We start from the raw sequence: 26,403 nt of genomic DNA on the forward strand, positions 1-26,403 counted from the left end.
CTTAACAGTAAGTCCAACTGTTAAATCCACATGGGTTTTCACAAGTAGCAGAAAATCTCAGAAGGCTGCAGGAGGCTTTGCTTATTCTTTCATTCATTCACATTTCTGTTGCAGTTGGTGTAACCTTTGAGGTTCTTTCCTGTGTGTGACTGATTGGGTATTGTAGTAATACAGCTTTTATGTTAAGTATCACCATAATATTTCTCATTTTCTTGCCATGGGGAACCAGTACAAAAGAATATTTCTGTCCTACTTACTGGATTTAAGAGCTACAAACTTTGGACTAATTGGCTATACAAGGATGAATATCAGACTGTTCAGATCTGGACATTCAAAAACCATGATACACTTTAGTAGATAGAACTTTTATTAGTCTTCTTTACTGGTCCAATTAGATCTCATAAGGGTCACATATATGCATACATACTCCGCAGCCAGAAGAACAAAAATCTATGAGTTCTTTTTTATATGGAGGCTTAATTCTCAAATGAGACAAAATTACTGCAGCTGAGACTTTAAAAATACACCAACCATCAGAATAAAATTGTCAAAGCTGACAACATCAGGGCTACTTTACAGTAGGAAAACAACATCCAGTGTTCAAGGGGACTGAAATATTTCACCTTAAAACTGCTGTTCAGACACCCTATCACAAAGACTCTCATAGAGGCTCCTTCCATGGAGTGAAGTAAAAAGTTGCTCTGTGTACTGCATCTATCTAGATGGAAACGTCTTTGGTCATAGATGTTCCAGATATTCAACTCAATTCTGAAGCATGGTGTGCAATTGCAGCAGTCCCCAGTCTCCATTCCCATATTGCAATGAAGCTTGTTTCATGCCCACATTACATCTTTCTCCATCATACATGTTAGTGCAGACATTAATGACGCTATAGCCACCTAAAGGTCTTGATGCTGTAATAGCTTGATGTTAGCTATGCACTACATCCAGTCTTTGCCTTCACTTGTGTAGAACAGCTAGCTGGCTTTTCAAATGCAAGAGGGGACCTGTATGTATGTATAGTGCAAGCCAATTTTCAGAGAATGTACTTCCTATTTGGTATTGTCAGAGAAGCACTCTTTGGGAGAGGGGTTGGCAAAGAACTGGCCAACAGGAACTGGCAAGTAAGTGATAATGTGCAACGTAGGTGGCAGCAACCTGGTTTGACATAACACAGAATGGTTCTCTGCCTAATTCAGCTCCAGCCTGGGCAAACACAACACAGGGGAGAGAAGGAATTTGCTTCCTGATCCCATTTATGCTCTTGTCTTCTCGCCAGGAGTGGTTATGATTTGATTGCTTACTAAGAGATCAGTGGGACTGAACGTACAGGAATAACTAAACTGGACAACCATTACGATCTAGAATAAAACTGTGCTTGTGAACATGCTTTGATTGCAAGTCTTGCTTTCATTCCAATGTAGAACAAAATTGTGAGCCTTTGCAGTACATCATGGAAATTATATATAGAAAAGTCAAAGCAAGAATTTAATTTTGAAACTTGCACACGGAGTGTCCTAAATAGAAGTCACTGTTTTTCTGTGGGAGCAGTGAAACATTTCACTATTGCTTGATAGAACTCCCAGATAGTACATATACAGGAGTGAGTTGCAGAGTGTGAAGGGATAGCCACAAGTTTCCAAGGAAAAGAAAATCTGTGTAATGATTCAGATGGAAGATTATAGTAATGTTTGGGCGACATTAGAGCTATCTTTGGTCGGCAAAATGTAAATAAAGAACCTCTGGCAGCAGCAGACTCTTTTCCCTGTCTCTTTTTGCCAGAGATAAATATTCCAGCCAGAGCACCTCTGTGCTTCTGGATTGAAACTGCTGCATTACCTTCACTACCTGGGCAAGCAGCAGCCAACACCAGAGATGAGCATCTCAGCCAGCACCCTTTGCACATCCTGCTGAAGCTGCCAGGTACATGACCGCCAAGCAGAGGATGGCGCTCAGTGAGTGTGCCAAACGCCAAACCTGCTGCTGGCACAGCGCATCCCAGACTGTGCCCTGTCAGTCCTGGCCTCTGGCAACCAGGTTGGATCCTGCTGTTTCTTCAAACAAGGCACTGCACTTAAATATGTAAAGACATGCTATTTGCATAAAATGCCAAGTTTTAATTTTGGGTTTTGACCTGCAAAACCATCAGGTTTACTTCCTGTTTCCAACACGCAGAGCGACAATTGTCATCTCTGACTATCTTCCAGTAATTTGGTAGTAACTGACTTTTTAATGGTGATGACTACTGTGGTACCAGAAAAATGCCATTTATGAATCAATGGTATCTTGCTTTATGTTTGCTGTCAACCAGTGAACATTCAGTCTTGACATTAGGTTATCTTACAGAAGGATTTCCAAGGCCTCACTTCTGCAGATAGCTTCCCACACACTTTTATGCACACACACGTGATTCAAATAAATGATAAAGGTTATGAAGCCATGCTTCTCTAACTGTCTCCAAGTTTTTTGTAACCTTGCATGGCTCCAGGTCTCATGCATGCATTGGGATGAGTCTGCAGATGCACCAAAAGTATGTTTTTTTCTAATCCCACTAAGGGTGATACAAAGTGAGATGTCATAGAGCTGAGCGGTGGAGTCATTCTTATTAGTAGTAAAACGAGCAAGTTCCCAAAAAGCATAAGAGAGAGATCCTAATCTGCTTCCTTCTTGCCAGTCATACAGATATGTTTCAGTTGGATGTGCCATGTAAAAATATGAGCCACAGTTTTCTGGGGCAGGAGTTGTGTGCTCACTAAAGGGTAATTGTTCCTCACAGAATACACACTGTTACAGTCAATGGCCCAGTGATGTGTGCGACTCTGTTTGGCTCCCTTTTGTACTATGTCTAGCCAGCACGCCTCTCAAATCCTCTGTGCCTGAAAAGCATTAGTGAATAGTCTTTTTAAGTTTTTCTTTGTTGGTGTCATTCCTACAGAAAGAAGCAAAAAGTTAAAAATTCACTTATCATTTTGAGACTAGACTGAGAACGCAACAACCTGCTTGGCGGGTTCAGTGGGGCATCCACAGTCAAGGATGAGAGCACCTGTCGAGGAGTCTTTCTTGGCTCTTGGTGAGGCTACACAGATAGGCAGCAGACTGTGTATCTGCCCACTTTATGATAATTACCTTTAGTTTGACAACTTCTATTTCCATCTTCAGCTCTCAAGTATTTGCCATCGTTGTAGAAAACCAGAGAAATCTCTGGATAAGTTCATTCTGGCAGTGGAGTGGAGATATAAAAGCATCCTTTTATGTGTTTTCATTCTAAACAGCAGTTCCTTATTTCATTTACAGTTTTCACATTTATGGCTGGCTCATAACATACTGGTCATCACATCCTTTCAACATTTTTATCTAAGGAAAGAAAAATATTATTCATAAAAAAGAGTCTTGGGTATGATATTCCTGATAATGGCTGTATTAAAGTGAAATAGCAGAACATAAAAATCGGTAGTATGTGTAAACTGTAGAAATCACTGGAAAAAAACCTTACACATTGCTAGTAAATGACCACTGAATACCACTGAACTGTAGTCAATTTTGATTATAATAACAGGTATGTATATTATGCTTGCTGCAGAATAACCTCAAGGCGCTCTTGAAACTGAATCAATAGAAAGCAAATGCAGCATTTAGCAAACTGAATATTGTTTAACTTCACTACAGCACATGCTAAAAATGAAATATATATAAATGAGTAACTTGATTTTACAAATGTATGGATGATTGTGACTGTTAGAGCCATTAATCAGAAGTCATAGACAGTTTTCAATTTAAGTCTTTATAAAATAATGTCTCATTAGAGTCTTATTGCTAATAATACTATGCATGTATGAATGCCTCTTTCTCTTTGATGAAGAGATGGAGAGATAAGATATTACAATGAATTACAAGGAGTTTGCATTGAAGGGAAAGTGACCACTTTGTCTGTTTACGCTAGAGCTGTTCAGGCAGTAATATTATGTTCCCTGCCCATCTGCTTTTACCAGCAAGAATGCGACATGCTTTCTGAAGTTAATTTTTGGAAAGAGGTAAAGCAATACAAAATAAAATTTTAGTGCTGAGAGCTGAAAATTCCCACTCTTGATCCATTAGATGTAAAAAAAAAAAAAAAAAAAAAAAAAAAACTTTATGAAGAAATTGCTGTCCTAGAAATTGCAGTCTGCTGACAGACTGGCAAGAAGACCAGCCTGAGTCTGTCCTCTCCCCCAGACTTTCCATAGGATCTCCCTTGGCCTGGGTATCTATCCAGTGACTGAGTCACTGAAAAAACTTTTTCCTCAGCTTCCCATTCTGTGATAGTTATATTAGTTACAAGTGTAATACAAATAACTATTATCTTTTTTTTTTTTACTTTTTTTTTTTTTCTCTTTGGCTATGTGTATCTGATATTTATTTAGAAAAATTTCACTTCTTTTAATCTTTGGTTCTTGAACCTGTGTGGTAAATCGTTCATCACAAAGAATGATCTTGCAGACAAAGTCATGGAGTTTGAAATACCCAAAGTTGCATGAAAAAAAGGGAGGACATACCCAGTACTGGGTATTTTGATCCATTAGATAAGCAAGTGAGGGAATCTTGGCCACAGACTTTGTCTCCACAACTTCTTGCTAAGATGCCATCTCACAATCACTGACTGCTAGGGTTCCTTAAGAAACACAGACACAAGGCAACATCCTCCTAAAAGTGAAGGAGATATTCAGACTGAGTAGTTATTAAAAGTAATTTGGTGTGAATCATTGAGCAAAACAGTCTATGAAAAACACTGCCAAAATCACTATTTTTCTGTCTTTTTAAATAAGTAATAAAAAAAAAAGTGTAGATCAAATGTTCCCCCTCTTATAAGTGAGTCTGAACTCCCACAGTATTGTTATCTTTTTAACTACATTTGCAGAGAAAAAGCACTTCAACTGTTTCACCAAAGTCTGATTTTTAGAACTCAATCCTTAAGAGTGTTTAAACCCTCAATGACTCTAAATGAAAGAATAAATACATGGTGTCTTTTAAAACTAATGTACAAGGCTTTTGTTATAGAGACTGTCCTCTTAAATGGTAGTCCAAAGCTTAAGTTTCTTCAGTAGAGGAATGAGGTAAATATGACTAATTCAGAAACAAAATGTTGAATTTTCCTCTAAACTTGTTTTTCATTGCTTCATTCTTAAGAAACACAAACCTATTATAGTAGCTACACTTCTTTATGCAGTTATATACCATGCAAGCATATGACTAATCACCTATGATGTTTTTTAGAGTGCTGTTAATGTAGTATAAAGACAGGGAAAAAAAAAAAAAAAAAACACTGTAAAATTAGGAATTCTTTAGACAGACTGGCAGAAGACTAAGGGAGAAGACAACTTTATTTAAATGGTACTGTGTTTAAATTTCTATCCTAATTGAATCAGTTTGTACTTTTATGCCGTGAAATGGAGCAGATGTAGAGATGTCTTAAGCAGGTACAACTGAGCTAATCTTGAAATCTGAAGCATGTACATAGGTATCATAGTTCACATTGGGTATTGCCTGTCAACAGCTGTTGGGGGAGGTATCAGGGAATTGTGTACCTTGCTGAGTAGGATTATGAAGACATGCCCAGTTTCTTCTTGAAAGACAGACATACATACACATATATAGAGTATATACTTGTATTTGTGTCTGTATACGTAAAGGTGTGTGCATCTGAAGTATGCAATACAGATACAACCTTTGTTTTGGCAAAATACATGTATCTTAGATGTTCCATGTAGAATTTCTTGTATATGCCAATTTTTTGCTAATTACTTTGGCACACTGAAATGAATTAGCTAGCAACTGCCAGTCACATTTGGAGCATCATAGAAGTATTTTCAGATGGTTTTGGCACTTCTCTGAACTGGATAGTGGAATCAGCAAAGCCCACTGACAGTCAGGTACCTGATTCTTTGACTGTCTCAGCTAGAACCATGGAAACTGCAGAAAATGTTTGGTAAACCCAACTACCATGTATTCAACAATGCTTTTATTAACATTAAAACATGTTTGTGTGTGTGTGTATCTCCATATTTATATGGAGAGTAATTTGAAGGTATTGTTTCTTTACAAAGAAATGAAATGTTGCATATATATTGCACGATTTATTCTGTCAATGTGTACATGTATCCTTGAAAGCATAAAACATATTTACTTTGACAGGAGTGGTAAATCCCATCTGAGAATATTTAACTCCTGAAATACAGACCCACAGATTTGAGCCATATATTTCAATTTAAGAATGGTTTATCAGAGCAATCATAAAAAATAACTCAGTCTTACACTTCACAAATGAGAAACAGGCAAAAGCCAAATGATAATTCAATGTGAAGGCCAGATCTGTTGTCAGCAAAGAAGAGTAAATACTGCTCACATCTGGATAATTATGTGCTCATTGAGCAAAACATTTCCCCCCTGTGTTTTGACATTGTGAGAGAAAGACAATCCAGAGCACTCAGCAGGCTTCCTGCTACTATGCAAGCATCCTAGAAATGGATATCACTGCACAGTTTATCACAGAACAGTTTTCATTTGATTGCTACTGCCAGTAAATATTATCAGAATATTTTTAATAACCAGCACAAGTAGACTACAATGAACAGAGTACTTGCTTAGTTTCCGTTGATGTCTTAAGAATATCATCTGGGAAAATTATTATTATTACTATTATTATTAGATTCAGAAAGAGGTAAATTAAAAAAAAATAATAATAATAATTAATGGTCTTACACTGTGGTTTGTGTTGCTGTGAATTTTTTTCCTACTCTGATTTTGTAATTCATGTGAGCAGCCATTGCCTAAATAATTCATAAATGTTTCATATGTGCCAGCATGCAATTACAGTGATGTAAGCAGATTTAATTACAATCCTAGCATAACATAAAAATTAAAAAACTTCCCAATTAAAAAAGTAGTCAAAGACATATTTTGGAAAAATACTAGTGGAGATAGAATAAGGGAAGAAAGGGAACAAATAGATCGTCAACTATAGAGTACTTTCTTTCAAAACTTCAGAGGGAGGTATTTCTACAAGTCAGAAGGCCAGACAGAATGGAGAATTCTTTAGGATAGCATTGTGACAAATGCACATTAGTTTAAATTAGTCCTTTTTTTCTTTTCCCCTTTGTACATGGAATAAAAACTGGAATGTACGTTTACAATACCTGTAGATAATTATGTGTTACTTTATTGTGCTTCTTCTGAGAAAGCTATGAAAATGCTGCCCAGTCATCTCCTTTAATGTCTGACTTGTTAACAAGAGTAAGTCACCTAGTCTTTTTGATAATATCAAAGCTTCAGAATAACTTCCCTACTAACATCAGTTACTAATAGAAAACTGTTTTTTCCTTTGCTGTTCAAATACAAGCCAGGGGACAGTATTGTTGAGTGCTGAAAAAAAAAAAAAAAAAAAAAAAAAAAAAGCTGCTGAATTTTATCCCTGAAGTCACCACATGCTGTCTTCCATGGGACTAATTAGTTCTGCTCTTTTGAAAACATTGTTCTTTTTTCCTGTCAACTGAAAATTTCATCAAATAAAATCTAATAGTTTATAAAAAATATGACACTTCCAGAAATCATCCCAGTGAGACCGACTGACCATTTACAGCAACTATATTCAGGGCCTCACTCTTTTTGAAAGTACTGCAGTCAATGTATTTGTGTAATATTTCTGACACTTTCAAGGCACATTACACTGACTCACTGTGCCAGCATGTATCAGTAGATTATGTATGCAGTGAGACTGACGTCTCAGAAGCATTGATTCTGTGGCATATGCCATCTATACACAACTGATGCCTGAACAGTAAATCCGATGTATTCTGCAATTTCACCATATGTGCAATTCCTATTACGTATGTTACTGATATGCTACATAGTAAAAATGCAAGCAACTCTGCCCATAAATCAAAGATGCTCCTAATATGGGGAATGCATCTTTGGGGACAGAGCCTATCTTATGGTCTGACTGACATGAATCTGTCAAACCTGGTAAGGTCTATGGAGCTTAGCACAGTGTAAAGATGACAAAATTAATGCCCAGAATTTGTAGACTCACCTTTACTCAGTTTGTTTGGTGTTTATTGCAAAGGAGTTATGATATATGAGAAAATTAGTGTAGTGAGAAACTTTGAAAGATTAATATACCTCAGGAAAAAAAAAAAAAAAAAAGAATTGGCTTAATCAACCTGGGGGCTGAATAGATAACATTTATTAATAGGCTTTACACTATTCCTAGCTCTGATATTCAGAGCTGAAGGCAGCTTATATTAATACTGTCTTACTCACATGAGATGAGATGCCATTGCACACTCTTTTGTTTATTTGTTTGGAAGCAAGACTGATGTTGACTGTTGCAAAACAGAATAGGCACAAGTATCTTTAAAGAGAGAGTTTTCTTCCCCATACATTTAGCCCATTAACCAAAAAGATCTTTGTGAAAAACACACATAAGCAGTTTTCATATATCATTGTGCTATGAATATAAATTGCAATTTCAAATCATTCTGGCAGCCTGCTGATTTTCTTTGAGATTACTCCAGAACTGTTTAATGTTAATCCATCTGGGTACAGGAGAAGAAGTCAATAAAGCTGGTGCAGAGAGGTGGAAATTGAAATTACACCTTCCTATGTTAGCAACAACTTACCCCCTAAGAGGAACTTTTTTCAGCAGTTTTTGCTGGGAACTTTGACAAGGATGGAAAGACCCAATTACAATCACCAGAGGACATCTGCTAGTTAGTTTTGCAGCCGACAGATGCAGAATTTCTGCATGCTTCAGGTGCCTTAAATTGCCCTTTTATGCTTTTTAGCCATTTCATAAGTAGAATTGCAGCTGTTGAATATACACTCACAATCTGGCTCCTGGCCCAGGGTGGATGAGGAACAGAGAATGAGGAAACTCCACCTGGCTTTCTGCTAGCACGTGCCGGTGTGGTCTACAGGAAAATCTGTTGCATGCTCAGCATGGGGAGCTTACAGAGAAATTCTGAACTAAACAGAATTTTGTACCATGAGTGTCTTACAGGACAAACTGAGTGGTTCAAATGTTTTCCAATGAAAAATATTCTTAAAAAAAAAAAAAAATGCATTGAAGAAAAGAATGGGGTCTCTGATGACTATCTGTGACTGTAAACCAAGTTTACCTCAAAACCAGGGCTCACCTTTTCCTGCCTGCTGTTTTACTAAGGAGCTCAGGTGAGCCACAAGAAATTGTGTGCCAGAATTGGCAAACAAAACTCAACAATACTAACCAGCTAACTGGTCCTTGCAGTTTGGTGGGGTACTAGCTGCAATTTCTGGGGAAGTCCTGGGATTTTCAGGAGACAAAATTGATTTGGACTCTGATGTGAGCTGTTGTAAAACAGAAGATGAACAAGTACTTCTTCAAAGAGAGTTCGTTTCCCAAAATCTTAGCTTACTGACTCAAAAGGTCTTTGTGAAGGAGACATATAAGAAATTTTCATATAACTTTGTGTTTGAAATTTTCAAAAGACCGTAACTAAGAGCATTAACTTTCCTCTATATGGTAGGAAGGTACAACCAGTGTCTTTGGAAAAATACTTATCATCTTTCTGAGTAAATTCTCATTTTATAGAGTTTCAGAACAGGCAAGTGTATAGCCATCCTCTTTAGGTCTTCTCACATAGGCGATTGGATGTCATTCAGGTACAGCAAAGGCACTTGATATTCTTATTTCTCTCCTCTTTTTGAATGCAGTTACCTGTTCTTATTAAGTAGGGGCATCCCACTCTAGTAGAAAACAAAACAAAACAAAACCTTTTTGATATGGATCAACAGCCCTTTTTTGAAGAGAGTGTTGTATAAATATTTTCTGTATGAAATTTTTTATTGAATTCCATTGTAGAAGTGTGGGTTTTGTAGTTGTTTTTGCTTGGTAGGTTAGTTGGTAGGTTTTTGTTTGGTGGTTTGTTTGTTTGTTTGTTTTTTCTCAAATGCTAATTGCTTTAATTTTTCAACAAATTATGGATTCTTTGAAATACCAGTATTTATCTGTTTCCATTTTAAGCTCTTCATGGAAACAAAGCATAACAGTGTCAATTTCTTCTTACTGTCCAGTCATTGAGCCTATGAAATGAATTCTTGTCTAAGCAGGAACACCTTGCAGTCAGTTTAGATATATTAAACTAGAACAGCAGTTTAAGGTTACGAGGGTCACAGTTACTAATGGAAGACTCTAGCCTTTAGATTTATGAGTTACCTTGTAGAAAAGAAAAGTCTTTCTAGGTTTTCAGCTTAAAAAACTGAAAAGGCTTAGAAGAGCCTCCAAGGACCACAGTAAGTTAATCACATCCTCCAAAAGGGGGTTAATGTAATAAAGTTTGGTGGGAGCTGCTGGGAGGCTCAGCTTCATTTCACGGGCAGAGGAAGAGGGAAGGATTAAGCTCAGGAAGAAGGTTCTTACTGAATGCATGAAAAAAAAATAAATAAAAAATACAGGTTATGATATATTAAAATACTTCACAGAAAAGTAATGCTAATACATACAGTGACCCACCTTTACTTCTCCCAAGCATAATACAACAGGAATGAGGAATCATTACCTATTGTAGTGGATCTGTTTTGGCTAAGAGCCACATTACTCCTAGCTGCTCTCTCACTGTCCCCCCTCAGCAGGGCAGGGGAGAAAAGAGGATGAAAAAATTCATGGGTTGAGCAGGGAGATCACTTACCAAATCACTTACCAATTACCACAGGCTGAAAATAGACATGATAGGCTTAAGGAAAATTAATTAAATTTATTGTAATTTGAAATAGACTTGGATAGGATCATAGAACCATAGAAACATCTAGGTTGTAAAAAACCTTCAAGATCATCAAGTTCAACCATCAGTGAAAAACAAAAAGAGAAATTCATCTGCCACCTCCTTCCCCTCAGCCCTTGTCCTCATACCCAGCTGCCCTCCCAGCCCTCCCTAGTACCTCTGAGTAAATGGGGAATGGGTGGCTGCAGGCAGTCCGTAACAGCATATCTCTGCAGCTCCTTCATGCTTTTCTGTCCTCCACCATGGGCCTCTCCACGGGCTGCAGGGGAATCTCTGCTCTGGCACGTCCTTCAATGACCCTGGTGTTCATGCCGCTGTTTCTTACACTTTTTGTTTGCTCTTCTGCCTATGTAGTGTTTTCTATCCTTTCTGAAGTGTATTTTTCTCAGAGGTGCCAGCATCTTCACTGCCAGGCTCAGCTATGTCCTACAGTGGGTCTGTTGGAAGTGCCGTTGCACCCATAGAAACCACCCCTGCAACCTCCCCTGTTACCAAAACCCTGCCATTTACGCCCAGCACATCTGGGTTTGGGGTTGGTGGTATGTAATGAGAGAAGAGACCTCCAGATATGACCACTGGACAGGGTGTGCTCTTAGAGGAGATTTCCACTATCCAAGGAGCACCGTTCGCATTGAGGCTGTTTCTCACTCAGAAATGGTCTCTCCTGTTCTTCCTGCCTGATGTTCTGCATGGTGGAAAACAGACAAAACAAACAAACAAACAAACAAACCTCCTCTGCCCTATAAACCACTCTTTTGGGACACTCTGTTGCTTAATTGTTAAAAGAGCAACAGGAGGTGTGCCAGTTTACATCTCTCCTCTATCTTCCGGGTTGAATTTTCCAAAATAGCTGCCAGGGTGCCAGGGGATGCTGGGGCCTGGGGAGCACTGGGGCTGTCCCAGGGGTGCATGGCATGGCCTGGCAGCCCAGACCCATCCCGTGACCCCATCAGGGAGTGAGGCAGCCAAGGCAAGGAGCAGACACCTCCCTGGGGATGGGAGCAGGTGAGGCAAGGCCAGGACATGGGCCCACAGGTGGTGGGGTCAGAAGCAGGGCTGGAGCCCAGCACTAGAGCCTTGGAGGAACAGAACTGCCAGGAGACGGGGTCAGCCTTTGTTGGGATTTACACAGTCACTGGGGTGGGTGGGAGACAAAAATGTTAATGAGGGAAGAGCTTAAAAGGAATTAAAACGGGGAAAAAAAAATGAAAGATTAAACAATTAAATTTAAAACATATATTTTTCTATCTATAGGTAAACCAGACAAAAACAAGTTTAGCCAGAGAGATTTCTTAATGCCTCAAGGAAAGATTCCTTCTTTTGATAGCATTTGGCTGCCAATTTTAAAGTGAATTTTCCTATTCTATCACAAAATTGCCCCATTATGTTTCTTCTTTAAATACAATTAATAACTCTTTTTCTTAAAATGAATCCTTTAGAAATTTAACATACCTACTTTGTATGACTCTCCACAATGCCAGAAGGGTGACGATTTCCACTCAGCATGAAGGTGGGTAACCAGGTGACCCACCCGGTCAAGGTGATAGGCCTTGATTTTGCCTGTATGGGTGTGTGGGAAGAAGTAGTGGTGGTGCTTTGAACCATTCAGCCTCACTGAGCCAGAACAGAGGAGACAACAGGAACAAAAAGAAGTCACGAGAGTGTATTTCTGATGTTTCGCCTTGACAGATAGAGTCAACTTTCCCTCATGGATATGGCTCCTTTCCTGAGCTGTTCCTAGGGTAAGAAAGCAGTAAAGCACTCTTCTGGTAAATCTAGATATAAAAGTGTAATGTAGTATTTAATTAGTAGTAAATTAGTTTTTAATACAGTGTTTCTTGTGCAGCTTTGCCTTTGGATACTGAAATACTATTGCTAAACAATTCACTAGAAATGGTGAAAGGACAAGTGGTAAATGTCTCCTATATTAATGCTTCCATTCTACCTGAACATGGAACTTTAAATAATTAATTCACAATTCATTGTAAACCTAAAGCGCTCTTTTTTTTTTTTTTTTTTTTCCCAAATGCCAGCAGGCATGTGTTCAAAATAACACACTCCTCTCCTGCAAAGTATTGGGTAGTCTCAGTCAGGTTCTGGAAAATTTCTGTTAGATAACTTGAAAGAACTAGGAAATTCTAGTCTCTGTTTAGCAGCATATGTGATCTTAATTATGGTATCCTTGTTGATGTATTTTTACCTGGACTGAATTCTCTTATAATCTCCCTGTAGCCTTAAATTGCTCAGGAATGACTGTTTTGTTACTTCGCCTTTGTGACATATGTCAAAGGTCAATTTTGCAGTAGATTTGTAATTCTTTGTAGTTTAGTCTTCTGAGAGTGGTTTTACGCAAAACACGGCTAGTTAAGGATTAAAACTGCTACATTCAAAGGAGTTCACAATGAATTTTTAACCACTAAGTACCACAAATTATCACGGCTAGGTTTTCTAAGTTTTCCATGGGGATAAAAAGAGATCATAAGTATACTGTTCTTAGGAGCCGTGAAGAGAATTACATCCAGTTCCCTCTTCCAGGGAGGGGTGGATTTTGCACAGCCTTCTTTACCTTACTTTGCCATGCAGTAAATGAATGATGATGGGGATGTCCTGAAAGTTGATTCTTTTCTTCTTTGCTATTTTTCCTGTGTATAACAACAGAAGCAGACTTCACCTGGGTGTAGTCTTCTTAAAATGAATAGTAATACCTATGTATAGTTTATTTCCAAACAAACCATCAAATATTTCCAATTCATACTTTCAGTTATCTACTGCTTTCACCTAAATATGCATTTTTTGTTCACAGTGGAATCATGATAAAACTGACCTTTTGCATTTCCTTTTTTTTTTTTTTTGAACTGAAATGCTTTTTTATTTTTAGTGGTTGAAAGTACCAAAAGTACCATTTTAGCTAATACAATGCATAAGCATAAACTGTTCCTGATAGTCCTAATGCAATTCCATTAGAAATTGTTTGTGTTTAAAATGTGACAAGTTGAAAGTGCATAGAACACTTTTTGCTCTGTAGAAGAAAAATGGTCTGGACTTTTTCAGGGTGTTAGCAACAGAGAATGAAAGAACAATAACATTTAACAATTATGGAGTTTAAAAACACTTTTTTACGTGTTAGTCAAATTTATCCAAGTCTTAAAAAAACATTCAAGTCTCCTTAGCATTAGACAAGTCACGAAAAACAAAATTGAAAGCAGTTTTTATTGCTGGTATTTTTAAACCGGGAACAGTTGTCCTATTTCCAGTGCTTTTATTTCCCATTTTTCCACCTGTAAATCATCTTGGTCCAGAAGCTTTTGTGTTCCCCCTGTGTTGCAGTGACCTGCTTGGATGTAAATGCTACCAGCGTAAACAAACGCTCACTGAGCAGCATGTCTTTCAATAAGTGGAGTCAGCAACACCTCAGAATGAGCTTGTGCATTGTTGTGGATGCTACCAAGCATAAGGCATGTGACAACTGCTGCATATGTACAGGCAGCAGGTCTACAATGGAAGAAAATATTTTATTATTTCCCACAGTATACTGTGGGTACTGATAAGCTGTGGAAGTCATTTATCCAAGGATCTGTGGACTCCAGAGCAGGGTCCTCCATAAAAGTGACGGGTAAATTCATGAAGAATTACAGGTCACTCTTAAATGCAGAGAAAAAGATGTAGTGTCTAGACACTTCTGATTGTCAGAAGCTGGGCAGATAGTAAGGCAAGAGATTAACTTTAGGCTTTTCCTTCTTCAGAAAAATCCTTCCATTCACTCACTGCTACATGTTACTCGACGTAGGTACTGGGGCAGACAATCTGATTTAGGCAAATATTGTTTTCTTACAGGACTACTGCCTGGGCTTCATGGATTTAGTATAATAATATCTCTAATACTCTTTTCCAGTTTTAAACTAGATCTGAATTTAGTTTGAATTTAGAACTGAATTACCGTTTTAGCTCCATACTTACCTTGGCTCTTCTTTCTTAGGATGGTAAGTCAGTTCTTCACTTCAAACTTTAACTACTTCAGACTTCACGCAGAAATTAGTAGTAGTAAGCAGCACAAGTTGTTTTGAGTGAGGAATAGTTCCAAGATATATTCAGGTGATCAAACTACTCAAATGTATTGTTTCATTAACTACTCTTATGCTCTTTCATGAACTTGGACTAATTTTAGAGCTAAGAGATAAATTAGCAATTCACAGTATATGCTTACCAGATGCTGTTGACAAATGCAGATAAAACAGCAATACAGTCAGGCTGAAAAGAACATTTGAAGATCACCTTGTCCCTTCAATATTAAAGACTAAGCTAGGCAACAGAAGTAATATATTCATTCACCCTGTGCCATTATTAAATTAGCCAAGCTGAGAGTATACACATAATACTGTACAAGAGTTTTATTGGTATGAGCTCCAGTCCCCATAATTTAGCAAACAAATTGAATAATTCTGACAGGGTTGTTCTGTCTGGCTGCTCGTGGTGAAAGTTTCCCAATGTTGGACTCAGTTATTTACAAATTACATATCTTTTCTCCATACATTTCCTGACTCCATCAGATGAGTGTTCTGCAGAAGATGAAGACATGTTTTTCACGCAAAATCATGTACGCCCGTTTGCAAGCCAGCAGATCTGTTTTAAAACAAGTCGCTCTCCCAGTCACTCCTTAATGGTTTATTTTCATGCCTGTTCAGTGTAAGTCAGAGACTGATGCAGAGGGCAAGAATGGCTAGTGCAAAGGGACCATCTTGCATAGGTGAAGCACCAGTCAAAATCCAGACGTTCATTCCTTTCTATTTTTGTCTTCCTTCCAGACATATGTGATGTGTTTTGTGGTGTGTTTGTTTTTGTTTTGTTTTTTTAAAGGCATACACTGGCTTTAAAAAAAAAAAAAGTTTCCAGCCATCTCATGTCTTGTCTAATCATTAGGACATTTCCCTCAGGAGAAAAGACATTTGAAATGAATGGGATTCTCATGAAAATGAGAATCCTATCAAAATTAAGAGACACCTACGTTGTGTTTTTTTTTTTTTTTTCTAGAACCTATATAAATCTATTAAAAAGAGAGCTGCTATTCCTAGCATTTCTTTTAATCATAGTGCCCATGCTTGTGTATTATGCAGGATCCATTGCTACCTGTCTTTTATTAATATAACTGTGATTGACAATGAAAACTTAAGTGTGATTTAGCTGGTCCATACAGTATGAATTATATCTTACTTCTGTTTTGTGCACTGTTTTTGCTGCTAGAAGGCTAGCAAAAGGCTACCCTGTAGCCGTAAGTAGAGGAGGCAGGTAGAATCCAGTCAGCTAGCAAGAGATTTGTTGAAAAGCAAAACTGGAGTAAACTACTATTAAATCTGACTAGAAAGTTTGTTCTAAAATACTATTTCAGATTGCAATTACTGTTACCATTTTCACTATCGTTTCAATTAATTTTCCATCATTATTTTCTGATCCTCTTTCTATCCTGCAAAACTTTTTTCCTTCTGTGTATTTTTTAGTGGATGACTTCCCCTATTATTAGATTATGCCAATTCCTAAAATATTTGCCTGAGAGCTTTTGCTTCTCCACTGGGAGAAGACATCAAAGGAACTATTATCTAATTGGTTTGTATTTTGTACTTTTCTTCCATGAAAAATGAGGTCATCATGACACAGGATGAGGAAAAATAAAAAATATATTAAAAATAAATAAAGGATGCATAGCCAGCAGTGTGCTCTGGTGGCCAAGAAGGCCAACAGCATCCTGGCTTGTATAAGAAGCAGTGTGGCCAGCAGGTCTAGGGAGGTGATTGTCCCCCTGTACTCGGCTCTGGTGAGGCCGCACCTTGAGTACTGTGTTCAGTTTTGGGCCCTTCGCTACAAGAAGGACATGGAGGTGCTCGAGCGTGTCCAGAGAAGGGCAACAAAGCTAGTGTGGGGTCTGGAGAACAAGTCTTATGAGGAGCGGCTGAGGGAGCTGGGGTTGTTTAGCCTGGAGAAGAGGAGGCTCAGGGGAGACCTCATCGCTCTCTATAGGTACCTTAAAGGAGGCCGTAGAGAGGTGGGGGTTGGTCTATTCTCCCACGTGCCTGGTGACAGGACGAGGGGGAATGGGCTCAAATTGCGCCAGGGGAGGTTTAGGTTGGATATTAGGAAGAACTTCTTTACTGAAAGGGTTGTTAGGCATTGGAATGGACTGCCCAGGGAAGTGGTTGAGTCGCCATCCCTGGAGGTCTTTAAAAGACGTTTAGATGTAGTCCTTAGTGATATGGTTTAGTGGAGGTTTTGTTAGTGTTAGGTCAGAGGTTGGACTAGATGATCTTGGAGGTCTCTTCCAACCTAGACGATTCTGTGATTCTGTGATTCTTTAGATTCAATATGATCTGTTAATAACCACTAAGAATCTTTTGTTAGCTTTTTTTTTTTCTTGAAAGATGTTTACTTAATAGGAATATTAAGGTGTTGTTGTTGTTTTGTTATTGGGGGATTTTTTTTGGTTGGTTCCTTGGTTTCATTTTACCTAAAGTATAAAGAACATTGGAACATTGAAATACAGTGACATAGGTCACTAGAATATAGAGATTGGATAAATTGTCCAAATGAAGTGGGACACTGAAATTTTCTTAAGATTTATGGTTAGACAGACTCCCTTGTCTCTGTAGTTAAGGCTGAAAAACTAACCACTTAATTGCAAGCAATATGGATCCCCTGTGCTGCCATTTCAAATGATGCTTAACTCAAACAAATTAGTCAATTTCTAAAAACTGAGATGGGCAGATCTTCAGCTTTCTTAATTCTTTTGTCAAATGTAGATCTATACTATTTCATGTTACTACGTGAATGAAAGACAGTTGAAAGAGTTGTGATTATTTTATAAATCTGTCAAGTAAATTCCCAGGAAAATCAACTGAATTTTCACATACAATGGTGAAGACAAAGTCGATTGATGTATGTCAGCAACATGTCCCAAATCCATAATCTTCTAATGATTTTTTGTTAGTTATCAAAATGCATTTAAGTTGCAGTCAAACTACTGACCACCCAGTGTGTGTGGCGGGGGGAGGGGGGGGGGGGGAGGGGAAGGAAAAATGCCTGCTTGAATTAAATAATCATACTTTAGCCGCAAGACAGTACCTTTCAAATAGCATTTCTAGTGGAAGAATCACCATAATTTTTGGGAGCTTGTGATACTGTTTCCTTGGTAATTGTTAATTTTTCTAGAAGGAAATTGTGAAATCTGTAGATTTTCATAGTAAGAAAGAAGCTCTTTTATCTTCATTTAGGGCACCTACTTCATGTTTCTAATACAGGGAAAAGTTTGGCTAATTAAAGCATTACCTGAAGTTTCAGTCATCTACTTGTAATTTGTAATGTATTGGTCGGCAAACTCAAAGCCCAGTGAATATTTCCTGTATCTCCAGATGATTTATTTTCATTGTGAATAGCAAAAAGACCAACCTGCGTAAATGTAAGAGAGTCAGTTCCTCAGAAAATCAGTCTTAAATGGTGAGGCCAGCACAATTCCATGTCACCTCTTTTCTTGCCAGGTAACCAGTTCAGGAATATTTTCAAGATGAGTTAGTTAGCATGCTGCATAGCAAAGAATTCATAAGCCCAAACTACACTGTCTCGTCTGTCATTGCTGGTGTGCACAAGGATCATAGCTTATACTAAAATTCTTTGCAGTCTCTGAAATGTTTCTTACGCATCATGTATTCTGGTAACTTGCATAGTCCAGATGATAGAGTGCAAAAGATAGATCTGAGTTTTGCATGGGACCTCATAATTTTTGTTGCATTATGATTTTTTTTAACATGTATAGAATGTGGCCATATTTATAGGATCTCCTATATCTCTATATTTATAGGATCTCCTATATGTTGTATATCCTCGCATTACAGTGCAAAACAAGTATAAATTGAATGGATGTAAATTGCTACTGTTACATATTTGCTTTCAGGGAGGTGTAACTGATTTCTTCTAGAACATGGCAATAGACAACCAGCTGTAATAGAAAGTTGTTTGCATTTTTCACTGAGTAAAATACACTTTTTAGTGAATTTAGGCTGCCTTATCTTATCATGTACTGTTTATCACAAATTATTTGACAATCCATAAGCTGGACTGTGCTCACCAGATGTTTCTGTTTGACTTGACACCTTCTACTCCATCACTCAGATGAGCAAAACCTATAGGATTTTTCTCCCACCATAACGTGGGTAGAGAGGAGTGGCAGCACTGGTGATAGTTGTGGAAGAAGAAAGGCCCCCATGCCCTTGCAGCCTTATATTGGCTGCACCATGAACATGGTGCTCTGACTGAGGCAAGTGGTCCTCTTCACCTGCTTCCTTCCCCAACTCCACAGACTTCATTTTTGTAACAGAAGAGCCCCTTGAAAGTGGCAGAATACGGAAGTCAGTGGGAAGGGTACATGGCTCCTTGCATGGGAATCCAGTGCTGCCACTATAGGAAATATGGCAGAGCTGCCTGGGAAAACTACAGTTCCTTAGCTGTGGGAAGAACAAGGTTGGACCTGAGCTGAGCATCTCCACAAAGAGGGAAAAGGTGTCCTGCTTGCCTAGGTTGTCTATTTGGCTGCATTACACCTACAGAAAATTGAATAATTAAACCTAAAGGTACAAGAGTGTGATGGGATTTGCTTTTGCTGTCATGTTAATATGAAAGCTAGAATTTCAGAGACCAGCCCTGGTCACAAGAAGAGCTATGTGGTCTCAGAGATTAGAGAGCTACAGCATTAAGCAAGCCTTGTCTATCCTTACATGATAAACATCTTCATGAAGGATGTACAAATGAACCAAAAATCTACTGTTGTCAGTGAGATCGAGCTGACACAGTTAGTGATACCCAGAGAAAAACTCGTCTTATAAAACAAAAATATTAGTTGCCAGTCTAGTCTCTAGGCTCTGCTGACTGTATTGACATATATCAGTTAACTATTAATAGCAGCTTAGACAGCTACATGTAAATGCCTAAATATAGGTATATTCTTGAACTGCATGACACCCAGATTGCCCTGTTTTAGCATTAAGACTAAGACAAGCATCTGATGGTTATTTGGGCCAGTTAGCTTTCTCTAACTGTTATGTAATTTTCTCCAATTTGTTGAAATTGTTCCAGTTCTTTCTGACAAATGGAGTAGAAATTTGTCTCACATTTATAATCTCCATGTACTGAAATTATTCCTGAGAAAGACCTCCTAACTGTTTGATATTTCTGTGTCTCTAAAATTCCCTGCGATTTTCTAATATCTGTGGTCATGGTAATAAAGTCTATCCAGTCTCTGTGCCCCACTGCTCAGGCCTATTTAAGACAAGGTTGTGCCATTTTTGTTGCTGTGCATTATGTCAAATATCGCACATTTTGTTTTGTTTAGTTTTTAATTCCTGCTGAAAATCTACTTCAGAATCCTACTTTTCAATTTTAAAAGTTTCTAATTTAGGAGATGTAGAAATAAACTAAAAATCCTTAAAAAAGTCCTTAAAGATTTAATATGAGGAATGAATAACAGGAGTAAAAAATAATTCTTGAAACTACAATATTTTAAAACTATTTTCATGACTTGACTATCACTGGAGTCTGATGCTTCTAACTGCTTAGAATTGGATGTGTTAGCTCTGTAGCTTTACAGTGGCTTATTCACAAAAAGATGTAAATAAAGCAATGTCTGAACACAAATACTTAACTGCAGAGAACAAGACAGTGTGATACTTCTGAGGCAGTGGTACCCTCTAAGGACTTTTCAAGGATGCAGTTAGGTTAAGCAGAAGATCTGCAGGTGGAAGTTGCCCATGAGAAGAGTCAAATCAACGAACATCTGCTCTTTATGGTTCACACAAACTCTAAGCATTATACAATCATTCACCACTGTCAGAAATACCTGTGATATTTTGTTGATTATTGCATGTACTCCAGAAGTGTGTGAGAGATGGATTATAACTTTCCCTGATATTTATTTTTTTCACTCTTGCTTTTTCCATATATCACTAGAGTCCAAATAAGCATCAGAATGATGATTGTTGGTGGGTTTTACCTCCTGCTTGCCTGGGTATTTACTATGTATTAATGTATTAGATTTCTGGTTAAAAAACCTTATAATGTTTATTCTGTTAGGATGGCTTGGGGATTTGGTACCTATTTCATCAGCTTGTATCACACACATTTTTTTTCTTTTTAATAGAGAGAGTGGAAATTATATGATTTTAAATGCAGGGTAAAGTATGACACTCCTGGAAATATTTCATGAAGAAATGAAATTTAGGACTGCTTATTTGCCTCTTTTCAAACAAGGGAATAGCCTGATTTTGGCTGTAGTAACTGTCTCGGTTCCCCTAACTGAGGCCCAAAAAGTGTGTCTTCCTCTGTTCAGGTCTGAGTACGTGATTTCACCGCAGGCCAAATCAAAAATCCTGTCATAAACCACTCAACTGTAGAACCCTAGTCCAAAATAGAGGAGAGTAACAGCTATAAGAAAGTATAATGTTATTAGAGCAATGTGTGAGTAAAGAGACTAATTATTATTTTGTTTGTTTTCCAGTTATATTCGTTGCTTTAATGCAAGTACCTGTTTCATGAGATGACCTTGCTTCACTAATATCTGTGGTCTGTATCAAGCTACAGTATCACTGCTGTAAGTATGGCTTTCTGTTTTGTTTTTAGCCTAATAAGAAAGTAGTTTACTGCCTACTTAATATCTGGCAGGCTTTGAAATGATTAAAAGTGAAAGGCTTGTCATTGTTCAAAATATTTCAGATAAACCTGGCCAAGGCTGAGCGAATGTCAGGTTTGTACACTCTTATCAAAACCATAAAGTTAACAAGCTGGAGAAAAGGAAGAAATCTTTGTAGCTGCATAATCTTAATTGCTATTTGTAGCTGTAACAGATAGATTAGAAAGCAATACTTGAATTAACAGACATTATTTTAGCTGAGGCTGTCTTTTTAATAATTAACTCCAACTTATAGAAAAAGGCATTCCAAAGCTGGAACTCTTCTTTCTTGTAGTCAGGTCTGCTATCATTATTTTTCCCTTGATGATGGATTATAGAGCAAAGTTAAAAAAAAAAAATAAAAATGTAAAAAAGAGAACCTCAAGCCAGATTTTTAAATCCAGAGATAGGCAACAAATGTAAGTGCCCTGATTTCTGAAATGCTCTGCCTCTAGCAACTTTAATTTACTTTAAAGGAAGCTGCCAGGGGCTCAGCACCTGAAAATAAGGTCAGTTACTGAGGCACTTCGCTAAGGACTGATGATCCAGAGACAGGAGACACATAACCAAAGCATGGCATGCTCTGCCCGTTTGGGAGGAGAGAATATTCTGAATAGAAAAATAGACGTACAGCCTTACACCTATTAAGCAATATCCACAACAGAAAGCAAAGTATCTTCATGGTACATAACATGAACAATGACTTGATTTAGTTTTCTTTGTTTGTTTGTTCATTTAAGAAAAACAAACAAACAAAAAATAAACGAGAAAAAAAAAACATTTAAAAAAACAAAAAAGATTTTTGTTTAAGGATAGCATGATTTGAAAAGTCAAATTTCTGACAACTGTACCACAGGTTTCCTTTCTGCTGTCTAGACTGCTCCTGAAGAGTGATAGGGTGATATATCCCCATTCTTTTCTCTTTTTTTGTCACATTCAGGTAGAAATGCTGCAATTAGCTTTATTTCCAGCATCAGCATGAATGTCAGATCATAAGGATACATTAAAGACGATTTTCTGTCTTTCTCAGCAGTCTCCTAAGGATGAGTATGGTAGTACTACCTTGTGTTTTGTTTGGGACAAATTTGTTTGGACATTTCTTTGAAACTGTTGAAAGGAGGGAAATAAAAACAGAATTTCCAGCAATCCTGTCAAGTTACATTGCTGTAACCCTTCATTTCTTTTTGAGCTCCAGCGTGTATTTTTATCAGATATTGTGTCTTAATTTTGAGTCTTCTGGCTCTCCCCTACACAATGTTGTCCCATGGTAAAAGCTATCCTGGCACTCACATTAAAAACACCAATATTTGAGGGTTCTTTAAATGACCTGTAGAAATTTGCCCTAGGCAGACATATGCCTCAAGGCTGAGATGGAGCCTGGAAACATTCGCGTTGTTTGTCCCCAAACTGGCAGTTACAACGTGAAAAATCCCGCAGATTCATTTTTGTGTTCTACTCCGCTGAAATTCTCCAGAGTTGTGTCCAGTTGCTCCAGTGATTCAAAGTGGTCAACAAGCACCAAGCAGCCCAGCAAGAAGCATGAGCAAGGCATGCGGCTATGTTTGTTGAACACGTGGCTAACAGGACTACTTCTTAAGCCCCAGATCAGTGTGCAATAACTCAGGTGTCCACAGTGGCCTGCTTTGAAGACCCCAATTTGAACAGGCAGGCCTGACAACAAATGTAGTTTTCCCTCAGAAACTGATTTATGAACTTCCTGGACTCTTCCCTACCCAGGCTTTGCTTATTGCAGCCAGAGATAAGGTTTGGATATGCTTGAAAAGCTAACAGTTTGGGAAGTGAAAAATCCTCCCAGCAAATGTAAAAAGCCAGACACAGCTGGAAAGCTGAATGTAGTGGACGCAAGAGATTGACAGGTTATTTTTTTATTGTTCATTTTGTTTGCTTTGGTAGAGTCTTCAGTCTAACAGTCTAAGGCTGTGTTTTAATGCGTTTGGATTGAACACTCTTGAATGTACTGCAGGAGTGAGCAGGAACCTCTAGACATTTCCAAAGATGTTTTACAGGAGTTGCAGAACAGAGGGCTGTATGAACTGTTCCCTTCTGTAAAATAGATGAGTTCCAGTGCTAATGGTGGTGAGAACTTTGTGAAAAATTTTGGAAAGTTTTGGGAATGTAAAAAGATTGTGATTCCACAGCACTTCTACATAAACTACTCCAATTCTGAACCACTCTTACTGTGAAGAGTAGTTTTCATTTTGCCCATTTTGAATTCCTTCACTTTTCTCCCAATGCAAGGAGTACCTCAGAAACAGATTATTCCAGGTCCCAATCAGTATCTCTAGCAATCATTTTATAAGCTAGCCACATTGTCTTTAATGTTACAATCTCAATAGAAACCTGTTTAATTTGATTGTGTGTGCATATCTGCATGTTTATAAACAGTGATCATTGAAAATAAGATATGAAAACATGTAAAACTACAACTGTATTAAAGCAGTCTTTTGTTATTTTTATGTAAATTACAATGCTTCAATGGCAATTTTGAATAACAGACATTGTTTGGAAGGCATGAAAGAAGCACTGGTATTAGTATTCTGTCACATTTATAGATGATCATCTACTAAAATGTAGCTATAAGCAATTTGTTATTTTCAAGGTTGCTTCAGAAATATTAGCTTCTATGTTTGCAGCCTATATATATATATGTAGTTCCATGGATGTTTGTATCAAGTGTAGCACCTCAGTTTTTACCGACTTTGTAGTCTGGGAAAATTTATCTTTTGGCAACAGTTTCAGGTGAATACAGATTTTCACAAACACTCTTCCTGTTGGGATAAGTTGAAAAATTTTGTTAGTGATCTCTAAATGCACGTGTTAATTGTGACAATGTAAATTAAAGCACACAGAAAATAGATACCTACTGAATACAAATTCAGCAAAATAAATATGTGTTATATGCTGCCACCTTATGGTAGCAAAAGCTATGTGAGTCTTGATGTAACAAACTCCCGTAAAGGAAAAAAATACCAGAAAAATAGGTAATATTTCTCCTTTTGAGAATCCTGTATAAAGCCAAGTCTACTAAAAAGATCTTTTTAATGTAAGAGTTTAATTTAAAAAAAAAAAAAAAATCACTGAAAATTATTGTAATTTCTCTGCAATATTACTTGCTTTTAAAAATCATAGAATCATTGAATCATTAAGGTTGGAAAAGACCGCCAAGATCATCTGGTCCAACCATTCCCCTACCAGCGATATCACCCACTAAACCACAACCCTAAGTGCCATGTCCAACCTTTCTTTAAACACCTCCAGGGATGTTTCAGTAAATTTCAAAATTTTCATCCTAAGAATGAGGATGTTAGTTGTCAGTGTCTGAAAGGTCATGTTTATTGGAGAATATGGAGATCTAGATATTTCTGGTAGGTTTGGACAAATAACTACTGAAGTGGTGTCTTTGGTATTACATTTTAAACATGTAGGCATTCTGCCCATTTTTCTGGACAGAAGATGATCATTATTATTATAGCCAACTAATACCAGAATGCATCTATTTTTTGTAAATGTCTAATAAATTCACTTCATTAGCAATAGAACTTTAAGATTATTTCACAAAATGTAAACTGTTAAACTGTATGTATGACTAAATGTCTTCACAAAAGGCCTGGAAGGAATATCCACACAAGACTGCTAGAGCTAAAGGTGCCACATGTGCTTCAGATGTCCCTGAGCACTGGCTTGCTACAAACTGGGCGAGAATATAGAACTACTACAATAACACAGATATGTTTGCCACATCCTTACACTCTTCCATTAGAACCTGCCTTTGGCCAGATGGATCTTTGCTCTGATCAGATTAAGCCAGTCCTCTGTTTACTGGCAGAAAAGCATTTAATGTTTATCTCCATTCTTAACAGTCATTAATTTAGTAAATATGATCCCAGAATACTGTAGTGAAAGAACAATTGATACATACCTTTTTGCTATAAATAGTTAAACCGTGGTATTTATTGGAAAGCAATCTTAAGTATTTAGCAACAGCGTCAGATTTATTTACAGCGCAAAGACAGACATACAAAAACTCTTTTGATGCCAAGTAATTTTCTGTTTGTTTATTTTTGTACTTCCAACTCTATGAAATACAAAGCACAAGAGCTCAGTTGATGAAAATGTCAGACTGAAAACATAAAAGTTTATGTTTATATGAATCTGAATCTGTGTTCTAGACCCCAGCTGGAAATGGATTTCAAATTGACAAGCATAACAACTGAAAGTATGTGCATTGCTTTGAAATGGCCAACTTCAGATAGTCTCAACAACCTCTAGATTCTTAAAGATAATAGGGTAGATAAAAACGGAGATTCCAAATTGTGTAGAGCTTTATACTGTAAGTTATCATATAGCAATTTCAAAATCAATTCAGTGTTGAACAGGAAGCCAATGTAATTCTCTCAGAACTCAAGTTTCATAGCAAGACCTTTTTGTGCATGCCAAATCACAGCATCTGCATTTTGTATGCCTAGGAAGAAATTGCATTTAGGGGAAATATTCAGAAAGTCATTCAGTAATCCAATTCTATATGCTAAGATACTGAAACAACATATGGTAACACATGCAGTAATGGCATTTTGTGAGCTGTAGTACAATGAACTAAATCTGGTCTTGAAGTTCCAAGGTCATATTCTTGACTCTGTTACGTATATAGCGTGTCAGTTTATCCAAAGCAGTATTTCCTACTTAAAGAGTCCAATTCTTACTTTCATTGTTTTCCTTGTAATTTTTTGCCCTCCAGCTGTATGAGAAAACTTATTATCCATAATGAAAAGCTTGCATTTTCTTAAAATTAAGTGCAAAACTCAAAAAAGTGTTTACAGATCCTGTCAGAGCTACTGTCTGTAGAGCTTTACTAAAAGCTATTTTAAACAAGTTTGATGCTCAGCATATAACTTA

General features: G+C 37.5%; 1 protein-coding gene across 2 annotated transcripts in view; it reads left to right on the forward strand.

Annotated features, from left to right (window-relative positions):
- Positions 1-26,403, forward strand: part of LINGO2 (leucine rich repeat and Ig domain containing 2) — a 333,518-nt gene that overhangs the window by 47,778 nt on the left and 259,337 nt on the right. For both annotated transcript variants that reach the window (XM_040541525.1, XM_040541526.1), the window contains exon 2: positions 21,319-21,411. The gene's annotated coding sequence lies outside the window, so the exon portion shown is untranslated. The remainder of the gene's footprint in view (positions 1-21,318; positions 21,412-26,403) is intronic.

Source organism: Cygnus olor, chromosome Z (assembly GCF_009769625.2).
Source record: "Cygnus olor isolate bCygOlo1 chromosome Z, bCygOlo1.pri.v2, whole genome shotgun sequence".
Taxonomy (NCBI): Eukaryota; Metazoa; Chordata; class Aves; order Anseriformes; family Anatidae; genus Cygnus; species Cygnus olor.